This window comes from Cherax quadricarinatus, chromosome 63 (genome assembly GCF_038502225.1).
Source record: "Cherax quadricarinatus isolate ZL_2023a chromosome 63, ASM3850222v1, whole genome shotgun sequence".
Classification (NCBI taxonomy): Eukaryota; Metazoa; Arthropoda; class Malacostraca; order Decapoda; family Parastacidae; genus Cherax; species Cherax quadricarinatus.
This window is the reverse complement of record NC_091354.1, coordinates 17,016,303-17,028,628: the sequence shown is the minus strand read 5'-3', so window position 1 is coordinate 17,028,628 and position 12,326 is coordinate 17,016,303. Positions and strand designations below refer to the sequence as shown.

Below are 12,326 nucleotides of genomic sequence, written 5' to 3'. Positions count from 1 at the left end.
GAATGATTTTGGTGAAATTATTGCATACACAAATTTTCACTTGTCCTATATGGCAAGATGAGCGTTGCTATTTAAGCCAAGATCGCAAGTTCTGCCTATTCGGCACGACACACACACACACACACACACACACACACACACACACACACACATATATATATATATACAAACATATATATATATATATATATATATATATATATATATATATATATATATATATATATATATATATATATACATATATATATATATATATATATATATATATATATATATATAAATATATAAATATATTATATATATATATATATATATACATATATATGCAAAACAACCACTCTGAAAGAATAGAGAAATTCCAAGCGCTTTCGTGACTACTCACATTATCAAGGAACTATGAAAGTGAAGCATCCAAGGAAGCTATATAAGGGGTCGGCCAGCACCTCACTATCAGATCCCACAACGGTTAAACACCTGACGCGCGGCGAACCAACTTGGATAGGTCCTTTGCAAAACTCACCCCCAAGCTATTTATTTGTCCAGTGTATTATTAAATTCTACCCAAAATCTATTAATTATAAATGGATCTAATTTATATAAACCAAAGGAAATATTCATATTATTGTCAAAACTGCTTTGACAATAATTTTGACAGTTTTGACAATAATATGAATATTTCCTTTGGTTTATATAAATTAGATCCATTTATAATTAATAGAATTTGGGTAGAATTTAATAATACACTGGACAAATAAATAGCTTGGGGGTGAATTTTGCAAAGGACCAAACCAAGTTGGGTCGGCGCGCGTCAGGTGTTTAACCGTTGTGGGATCTGATAGTGAGGTGCCGGCCAGACCCCTTATATAGCTTCCTTGGATGCTTCACTTTCATAGTTCCTTGATAATGTGAGTAGTCACGAAAGCGCTTGGAATTTCTCTATTCTTTCAGAGTGGTTGTTTTGCATATTTTGAAATCACCTGTTTACTGTGATCTTATTGCATATATATATATATATATATATATATATATATATATATATATATATATATATATATATATATATATATATATATATATATATATTAACAAGGCCGTCTCCCACCGAGGCAGGGTGACCCAAAAAGAAAGAAAATCCCCCCCAAAAAATACTTTCATCATCATTCAACACTTTCACCTCACTCACACATAATTACTGTTTTTGCAGAGGTGCTCAGAACACAACAGTTTAGAAGCATATACGTATAAAGATACACAACATATCCCTCCAAACTTCCAATATCCCGAACCCCTCCTTTAGAGTGCAGACATTGTACTTCCCATTTCCAGGACTCAATTTCGGCTATATAAAAATAACCGGTTTCCCTGAATCCCTTCACTAAATATTACCCTGCTCACACTCCAACAGATCGTCAAGTCCCAAATACCATTCGTCTCCATTCACTCCTATCGAACACGCTCACGCACGCCTGCTGGAAGTCCAAGCCCCTCGCCCACAAAACCTCCCTTATCCCTTCCTTCCAACCTTTTCGAGGACGACCCCTATCCCGCCTTCCTTCTCCTACAGATTTAAATGCTCTCCATGTCACTCTACTTTGATCCATTCCCTCTAAATGTATATATATATATATATATATATATATATATATATATATATATATATATATATATATATACATATATATATATATATATATATATATATATATATATATATATATATATATATATATATATATATATATATATATATATATATATATATGAGAAAGATACACCTCTCGTGTGAAAATTGTCTAGTGGGCAACGTAGCACCGTGAGGGAAGATATATAAGCCGTACGAGGTGGAAACGTACATAGGGTTGCCAACATACATCCCTTGTGTTTGTATCAGCACACGCTCAATAACAGCTCCGAGCTTCGAGTGTAATACACCAGTTTATGCTGGGTCTCGTTGACATTCCAGTGCTTACCAAATTACATCTGCTTTTTTCATTGAATTTAACAGTTAATATGAAAAACATGCTTTAAGCCTCTAAGTGAGAAGAAAATTATATTTGTGGCTGATTTTAAGACTGACTGAGGTGCGAGCAGTGTATGTCCTTGAGAGACAGGACAACATCGTGACACATAAACACCGTGTGATACATCAACACCGTGTGACACATCAACACCGTGTGATACATCAACACCGTGTGACACATCAACACCGTGTGATACATCAACACCGTGTGACACATCAACACCGTGTGACACATCAACACGGTGTGACTTCAGCTGTGTGACATATTCCAGTCTTAACAGGTGAGACTTGCTGCTTTGTTTAAGAAATTAAGATGGTGGTCTTCTTTGGAGTCATAGGGGAAAGGGTGAAAGATTAGGATAGAGGAGTAAGCGATAGAGGAGTACACACAAATAACCCGCACATAGAAGAGAGGAGCCTACGACGACGTTTCGGTCCGACTTGAACCATTTACAAAGTCACACTAACAGAGTTAGTGTGACTTTGTAAATGGTCCAAGTTGGATCGAAACGTCGTCGTAAGCTCCTCTCTTCTATCTGCGGGTTATTTGTGCATTGTTCCAGTCATGGTATTGTGCCCTTTTTTTTATTTGATAGAGGAGTAGGATGTAAACAAAACTGAAGTATAAAAGACTGCATTCGGATCAGTAACTTCGAGAGGAAATAACCCAAGATAGCACATCAGTGTGGGTTTCCTGATGCGACCCACAACAGTTGACTGTCTTCTGGGTATTTATTTTATACCAGGTAACAAGGGCAGCAGGGGTTAGGAAGCTTGCCCATACGTCCCGCCTCGTCCAGGGTTCAACCCCTGGTATTTTCAGATGACACCCGAACACTACCACCGCGATATAAGGAAGGAATTTGATAGTTTATAAATATGTACGATAATTCTAATAATAATAATAATAATAATAATAATAATAATAATAAATATTGTATTTTAATTTAAATTCAGCTAGTTGGATATTGCTATGCTTACACTCCAACAGCCCATCAAACCCCCAACAAACCACTTGCCTCCATTCACCCCGTGACCCGCTCTCTCTAGATACTCTTTTCAGTATTTTTTTTCATTTACGTTATTTAGGCTAGGTAAGGTTGGGTTAAGCTAAATTGTCATTTATTAAAAAAATATAATGAATAAAGACATACCACAGCTGTAATAAATAAAACATTACGAAGAGGAGATAAAATATTTTGAAGCATAAACATAAAATGTGGATCCACTGTCTGAGGCATGTGTGTACAGTCATCTATCTGACTGTCTTAGCAACAGTGGCAACACTTATCAGGATGGCCTGCACTTCGATCCAGTATACAGACGCATACTATCTGCTGGATGCACACGTTCCTACCTTTCAGTACCTCCTTCACACATTCCTTCCACTCCTTCACACGTTCCCTATTCTTCCCCTCTGCCATAGATTTATACACCAAAATTAACCCATCTTCCTCCCAGAATATGGCTCTCTGCTGTACACTCACATATACAGTATATATATATATTTTTTTTTATTATCACACTGGCCGATTCCCACCAAGGCAGGGTGGCCCGAAAAAGAAAAAACTTTCACCATCATTCACTCCATCACTGTCTTGCCAGAAGGGTGCTTTACACTACAGTTTTTAAACTGCAACATTAACACCCCTCCTTCAGAGTGCAGGCACTGTACTTCCCATCTCCACTGTGAAAAAATAGTGAAATTCCAAGCGATTTCATGATTTCTCACATTACCAGGGAACTGTAGAAATAAAAGATCAACAGAAAAGTATACAAGGACAAGATTACACCTCGTGGTCAACTTACATCACCTGACATTTTCATGATGATGTGGGTAGGTGGTCAAGGACCAGTCAAACACAGCTTATATCCTGCCCAAGCTTTAAGATTTTGACTTGTCTAATGTATCTTAAATTCTTTCCAGATTTTATTAATTGTAAATGAATTTAATTTATATAATCCTAAAGCAATATTTATATCAGTTTCAAAACTATTTTTTATGAAACTTGATTCTGTTATATTTCTCTAGACCATAGACCTGCTTGATGTAACTTTCTCGGCCTTTTGAAAATCAATTGGATGGTTAAAATCTCTCACATGAATAAATAGAGCATTAGAATCTTGTCCATTTCTAATGCTGTATTTATGCTGCTGTAATCTTAGTTCAAGACTTTTCCCAGTTTGACCGTAATAAACTTTTTCACATTTTTTTACAAGGAATCTTGTGAAAGTTAAGACACTTGTGCAACTTCTGGTTATCTGTATTGTAGACGTTTCGCCATCCAGTGGCTTTATCAATACAGATTCTTGGACATAATAAGAAAACAGAAGAACTATATACAAAAGTATAGTTCTTCTGTTTTCTTATTATGTCCAAGAATCTGTATTGATAAAGCCACTGGATGGCGAAACGTCTTCAATAAAGATAACCAGATGTTGCACAAGTGTCTTAACTTTCATCTTGTCGGTATTGTATACCTGTCTTGCACAAGGAATCTTGTAGACACTCGTCAGCATATTTGGACAGTTTTTTATCATTTTTTTTACTGTATCAACATTTTTAAATACAATTTCGATATTAAAATTCTTGAGTAGAGAAGATATATCAAGAAAGTTTCCATGGTAAGGGAGGACCAACATATTTTTAGTTGAATAAGGCTGGTTGTCATTGAAGAATTGAAAAGGGACACTGTATACAAAACTCGAGATGATTATCTTATATAATGAACGAAAGGAACACATGAAACACCAGGGAACAATTACATAAGCTGACCTTTCTTTCGAAGAACACAATAAAGCAAATGTCATGACATCTAAGATGATGATAGGGTGGATAAAGAGAACTTTCAAAACAAGTGAAATAGTGCCAATGGTGACACTTATCAAAGCACGTTTGAAATACAGGGTGTCCACAAAAACACCCCCTGATTTCAAACAGGTACAACATGTAACTTTACTGTAATAATCTTTCACGGTTAGTAGCTTCAGATGCAGGATTTCATTCAGTTTGATGTGGTGTAGGGTAGCATTAAGGCACTCAATGTGCGCCCCTCTGGTTGCTCGGCAAACATCGATGTGATAGTCCAGTTCGGTCCAGACGCTCTGCAGCATATCTGGTGTTATCATGTGAACTGCTTCAATGATCGAAATTTTCAGCTCCTCCAGGATTGCAGGTAGTGGTGGTGAACATCAAAATGGTATACAATACCGACAGGTTGTTAGGTAAGACACATATGCAACAGTTAGACAACTTTATTCCGAAACGTTTCGCCTACACAGTAGGCTTCTTCAGTCGAATACAGAAAGTAGGCAGGAACAGTAGAGATGTGAAGACGATGTAATCAGTCCATCACCCTTGTAGTCGTAGAATTTGAGGTTGTCAGTCCCTCGGCCTGGAGAAGTTCAGTTCCATAGTCAGGAACTATCTGAAGATCAAGCGACAGTGCGGAGACTTAAATACTGTCGGAAGGAGAGGTGCAGAGTAGTAGTAGTAGTAGTAGTAGTAGTAGTGAGAATGTAGCCTCTGATAGGTCAGGTCCCTCTCAGATCCAACACTTCTCACTTGAAAAGCTTGTCCAAGGTGTTTTCTGTACCAAGATGCCATGTGTTGCAGTGTCTGACAAGATGAACATCAAAATGGTATACAATACCGACAGGTTGTTAGGTAAGACACATATGCAACAGTTAGACAACTTTATTCCGAAACGTTTCGCCTACACAGTAGGCTTCTTCAGTCGAATACAGAAAGTAGGCAGGAACAGTAGAGATGTGAAGACGATGTAATCAGTCCATCACCCTTGTAGTCGTAGAATTTGAGGTTGTCAGTCCCTCGGCCTGGATTGCTTTCGAAGTGGTGTTGGATCTGAGAGACGACGAGGCTACGTTCTCACTGCTGCTACTGCCTGCTGCACTGCACTCTGCGCCTCCCTTCCGACGATGTTGGCTCTCGCGCTGTCGCGATGTCGGCGGTTCTGACGAACGAACTCTTCCAGGTGAAGACGATGGCGCCGTGCCGTTTACGGTGATGGTTGGTACATCGTCTTCTGTCTCTACTGTTCCTGCCTGCCTGCAGCATTCGTTTGGCGCTTCTACTGTGTAGGCTTAACATTCGGCTCAAAAAACCTTGGACAAGCTTTTCAAGTGAGAAGTGTTGGATCTGAGAGGGACCTGACCTATCAGAGGCTACATTCTCACTACTACTACTACTACTACTACTACTACTCTGCACCTCTCCTTCCGACAATATTTAAGTCTCCGCACTGTCGCTTGATCTTCAGATAGTTCCTGACTATGGAACTGAACTTCTCCAGGCCGAGGGACTGACAACCTCAAATTCTACGACTACAAGGGTGATGGACTGATTACATCGTCTTCACATCTCTACTGTTCCTGCCTACTTTCTGTATTCGACTGAAGAAGCCTACTGTGTAGGCGAAACGTTTCGGAATAAAGTTGTCTAACTGTTGCATATGTGTCTTACCTAACAACAGGTAGTGGTGGTACGTAAACTGCGCTCTTCACGTACCCCCAAAGAAAGAAGTCACAAACAGTTAGGTCCAGTGACCTCTGCAAGTGGCCTGCGAGGTCACCGGGTTTACTATACAAATAGTAGGAGTCTAAGAAATAAGATAGATGAGCTAAGATTACTTGCAAGTGCAGGTAATATAGATATTATTGCTATAACTGAGACCTGGTTCGACTTGAAGGATAGAGAAATGCCTTCTGAATGCAGCATAAAGGGTTATAAACTATTCCACACTGATAGGGTCAACAGGAAGGGTGGTGGAGTGGCGATGTATGTCAAAGATAATTTAACTTGTTGTGTTAGACATGATATAAGAATAGAAACATTGGACACAGAATCTGTTTGGCTACAGTTTCTCGAGGGGTATGAAAAATTAATTTTGAGTGTGATATATAGGCTCCTAAACCTTGATAGGGAGTGCAGTAAGCTGCTATGGGACGAAATTCATAAGGCGTCTAGATATGAAAATGTTGTGTTAATGGAAGATTTTTAACTTTAGACAAATTGATTGGAATAATTTGACAGGAAATCTTGAGACTAGTGACTTTCTTGATACAGTTCAGGATTGCTTTTCAAAACAGTTTGTGACAGAACCAACTAGAGGAAACAATCTGCTTGACTTGATGTTTGCCAACAAAGATTCACTAATTAATAATCTTGAGGTTAATGATGAGCTTGGGAAAAGTGATCACAAATCACTTAGTTTCAATATATTATGGAATTACCCAGTAAACTGCAATCAAGTCTCTGTCCCAGAATTTCGATTGGCTGATTTCCTGTTACTGAAAAATTACCTGGGTGGGCTAAATTGGGATGATCTGACTATGGGTCAGGTAGCTGGTGTTGGTTGCCAATATGACGTTTTTCAGAGCATAGTTTTACCTGCTCAGTCAACTTTTGTTCCGAGTAGGGAAATTAGATCTAACAAGAATGATCCCAAATGGATGAACAATAGGTTAAAACATATCATAGATCAAAAGAGAGGCATATATAGGCGTATCAAAAGAGGGGATGGGCAGTTAAGAAATCAATATATTCAATTAAAGAGAGAAATAAGAAAAGCAAAAATGGATTATGAGGCTAAGGTCGCAAGGGGTTCAGAGACTAGCCCAAAAGGGTTCTTTCAGGTATACAGAAGTAAGATTAGAGACAAGATTGGCCCACTTAAGAGTAACTCAGTTCGGATCACTGACAGTGATAAGGATATGTGTGAATTTTTCAATTCTTACTTCCTCTCAGTTTTTACTCAGGAAGATACTAGGGAAATTCCAGAAATAATAAATTATGTAGAACAGGACGATAATAAACTATGCACGATTGCAGTAACTAGTGACATGGTTCTCAGACAAGTAGAGAAATTAAAACCTAACAAATCCCTAGGCCCTGATGAATTGTTTGCGAGGGTTTTAAAGGAATATAAAGAGGAATTTAGCAAACCTTTGGATAATCTTTTCAACATAATACTACAAACTGGCATTGTGGAAAATGGCAAATGTAATACTTATTTACAAGGCAGGTGACAGGTCCTTAGCTTCGAACTATAGACCAATAAGCCTGACCTCCACAGTGGGAAAATTTATGGAATCAATAATTGCCGAGGCAATTCGTAGCCATCTTGATAGGCATAAATTGATAAATGAATCTCAACACGGTTTTGCTAAGGGGCATTCCCGTCTTACGAATTTACTAACTTTTTTCGCTAAGGTGTTTGAGGAGGTAGATCATGGTATTGAATATGATATTGTGTATATGGACTTCAGTAAGGCTTTCGATAGAGTTCCACATCAGAGACTTTTGAGGAAACTTAAGGCACACGGAATAGGAGGAGAAATTTTTTTCCTGGGTAGAAGCATGGTTGACAAATAGGCAGTAAAGAGTTTGCATAAATGGGGATAAATCAGAATGGGGGCACGTCACAAGCGGTGTTCCACAGGGGTCAGTGTTGGGCCCCTTGTTGTTCACAATTTACATGAGGGAATAAATAGCGACATAAGCAAATTTGCTGATGACACCAAAATAGGCCGTATAGTTCATTCTATTGAGGACATTATTGCACTCCAGGATGATTGGAATAGACTGGTGCAGTGGTCAGAGAAGTGGCAGATGCAGTTTAATATAGACAAATGCAAAGTGCTAAATGTTGGACAGGACAATAACCATGCCACTTATAAACTGAATAGTGTAGATCTTATTACTACTGATTGTGAAAAGGATTTAGGAGTTCTGGTTAGCAGTAATCTGAAACCAAGACAACAGTGCATAAGTGTTAGCAATAAAGCTAACAGAATCCTTGGCTTCATATCAAGAAGTATAAATAATAGAAGTCCTCAGGTTGTTCTTCAACTCTAAATATCCTTGGTTAGGCCTCATTTAGATTATGCTGCACAGTTCTGGTCACCGTATTACAGAATGGATATAAATGCTGTGGAAAACGTACAGAGGAGAATGACAAAGTTGATCCCATGTATCAGAAATCTTCCCTATGAGGATAGACTGGGGGCCCTGAATCTGCACTCTCTAGAAAGGCGAAGAATTAGGGGGGATATGATTGAGATGTATAAATGGAAAACAGGAATAAATAAAGGGGGTGTAAATAGCGTGCTGAAAATATCCAGTCAAGACAGGACTTGCAGCAATGGCTTCAAGTTGGAAAAATTCAGATTCAGGAAGGATATAGGAAAGCACTGGTTTGGTAATAGAGTTGTGGATGAGTGGAAGAAACTCTCGAGTACTATCACAGAAGCTAAGACGTTGTGTAGTTTTAAAAATAAGTTGGATAAATACATGAGTGGGTGTGGATGGGTGTGAGTGGGACCTGACTAGCTTGGGCTACCAGGTCTGGTGCCGTGCTCCTTCCTTAAGTGGAAGTGACCTGACTAGTTGGTCATTGTTATTGGCCGGGGGGAAGGGGTGGCATGGACCTGATTCGCATAAGTCAGTAGACCTGTTGCAGTGTTCCTTCTTTCTTATGTTATGTTCTTATGTTCTTATGTACCTGAAAAGTGTATGTAGATGAATGGTTCAGAAAACCGACAGGTTGATAAATTAGACACATGTGCAACTCTTGGGTATCTTTATTGAGGAAACGTTTCGCCACACAGTGGCTTCATCAGTCCATACAAAGGAGAATCGTGAAGAGCAGGAGGAGAATGAGATAATCAGTCCCTCAACCTTGAGTCGATGTGGTCAGTCCATCAATCTTGAATAGAATACAGCATATGAGCGGAGAAGTGGCTTATATACCGTAGGCAGGAGAGGTGCAGCAGTCGTAGGAGGTGTCTTGGGCACGACCTACTTCCACATTAGACAAATGTGACACCACCTACGACTGCTGCACCTCTCCTGAGCCTACGGTATATAAGCCACTTCTCCGCTCATATGCTGTATTCTATTCAAGATTGATGGACTGACCACATCGACTCAAGGTTGAGGGACTGATTACCTCATTCTCCTCCTGTTCTTCACGATTCTCCTTTGTATGGACTGATGAAGCCACTGTGTGGCGAAACGTTTCCTCAATAAAGATACCCATGAGTTGCACATGTGTCTAATTTATTATACCTGAAAAGTGCTTGAGGGCCTTGTCACAAATCTCCCCACTCTCATAACGTACTTGAGTGAGAGATACGTATGTGAGGAAGTGCAAAATAAACCCAGTAAAAAGCAGGTGAGTGAGAGAGAGAGAGAGAGAGAGAGAGAGAGAGAGAGAGAGAGAGAGAGAAATATGAAGCACTCACTAGCCACGTCAGTGGATGAGGTGGGTGTGGGTTGTCCTTGATGAAAGGTGGCCTTGAGTCACATGACAGTCATTCTTGTCCTAGTATTTTTTAACACACTTGAAAACTATATTTAGTTGAAGGAGAGAGAGAGAGAGAGAGAGAGAGAGAGAGAGAGAGAGAGAGAGAGAGAGAGAGAGAGAGAGAGAGAGAGAGAGAGAGAGAGAGAGAGATGAGTAGAGGCAGAGAACAATTTGCAAGAGCGTGCAGTTTTGCTCACAAACCTCTCAAGGACAAAATTTCTGCTTCGAACTGGTGTAATGTATAGCAACTTTCCCTCGTATACTCTCCTAGCATAGATCCTGGCATCGCCTCTCGTCTGTTATTGATCAGTTTTATTTATTCTTAACCTTTCAAGAACTGCCATACCCATTTCTTCAAGGATAAAACTATCTATGAAGCTAGACCTCACCGGATGATCAAGGTCGTTCCACTCTCTGCTCCCCTTGAGAGCAAAATAAAAAAGCGTCTTATTCCCCTTTTCTGGCTCATTTACATCTTCAACTTATGTTTTCTTGGTTAAAGTATCTATGTTTTTAAACCATCCGCCCTCACTCGTTTTCTCTAGTGTCGCCAAGGTCAGCTCTAGCGTCTCCAAATGGTTCTTTCTTTGTGCTCTGAGGCTAGTCTTATTGAGCTTCTGAACATTTATGTTGGTGCTACGTACTCTACAATGGTTCTAAAAGGTGATCATTACGGTATCAGAGGCCATGCACTTGCATATACAAAGTCGTACCTTACTAACAGACAGCAATATGTCTCTATTAAGGCCACAACCTCCTCATCAAGACCTCTAGATACTGGCGCTCCACAGGGAAGCGTCTTTGGCCCCCTACTTTTCCTTTCATACGTCAACGACCTTCCCAATGTATTGCTACACTTTAGACCTATTCAATTTGCTGACGACAGAGCTTTTGTCATCTCCCACCTAACTCCAGCATCACTCAACAACATTGTTAATGAAGAGCTCTTAAAAATATCAGCCTGAATGACTACCAATAAGCCAACACTTAACACTGACAAAACCTACATTATATTTGGGAGCAGAGCAAGTAATGTCCAACTAAACGAGGGAAAATTTCTCGGTCTACACCTTGACAGCAACTCGAAATTCAACACCCATATCCAACACACAAGAAAAAAAAAGTGTCCAAAACAGTTGGTATCCTCTCAGAGATACGTGCGTCACTCACACCTCACTCTCCGCCTATATATATATATATAATGTCTTTCTACGTCTGTATGTTAGAAGTGATCAAGGTCCCAGGACCGAAACGTTTTCTAATAAATGTCATAGTGTTTGCTTACGTGTCTTTCTAAAGCAACGTTATTATGCACCACAAAAAACACTACTTACATTATACTATTCACTAAATCTACCCTTACCTCACCTACGCTATTTGTACCTGGGGATCAACAACAGCAAATCACTTTAAGAATTAATAACTCAACGAAAAGCCTCAGTACGAGTGATCACACAGTCCTCTGCTAGACAACACCCCACCCCCCGTCCCCCCAATTCTAATAATATAATAATTTTTAAAGGGGTGGACCGGTAAGCCAGCGGAAGGCCTCGGTCAGATGACCAAAAGCTCCAACGGCAGGTCATCATCTAAGTCCCGACCTGAAGCGCTTTCTTGATAGTTGCAACAGGACCCATAGACATAATGCTATAACAGAAATCTCTATGACATACCCCGTGTCCGGCTAAATCTCTGTAAAAATTCAATGTACATAAAAGGGCCCAAAATCTGGAAGTCTCCGCCGGAAATCTCCAGAGTTTCTGTCTCAGCCAGCATCTTCAAAATTACTGTTAAAAAACACTTCACTCTAACATCTCAACATCAGTTAAATACGTGAAAACTATATATCCATATTCTCATTGTCAGAAATATATGGAAGCCAATATAATCTTATTATTAATATCTGTAATCCTCACAACCTTTAAAACATTGAATGTAGATGAATGGTTCACAGAACCGACATGTTGATAAATTAG

At 39.3% G+C, this 12,326-nt stretch overlaps 1 protein-coding gene across 1 annotated transcript in view; it reads left to right on the top strand.

Moving 5' to 3' along the window:
* The first annotated feature begins 1,872 nt into the window (after positions 1–1,872).
* LOC128698188 (uncharacterized) overlaps positions 1,873–12,326 on the top strand; it is a 59,645-nt gene continuing 49,191 nt past the window's right edge. Inside the window, exon 1 of the mRNA XM_070098659.1 lies at positions 1,873–2,304. The gene's annotated coding sequence lies outside the window, so the exon portion shown is untranslated. The remainder of the gene's footprint in view (positions 2,305–12,326) is intronic.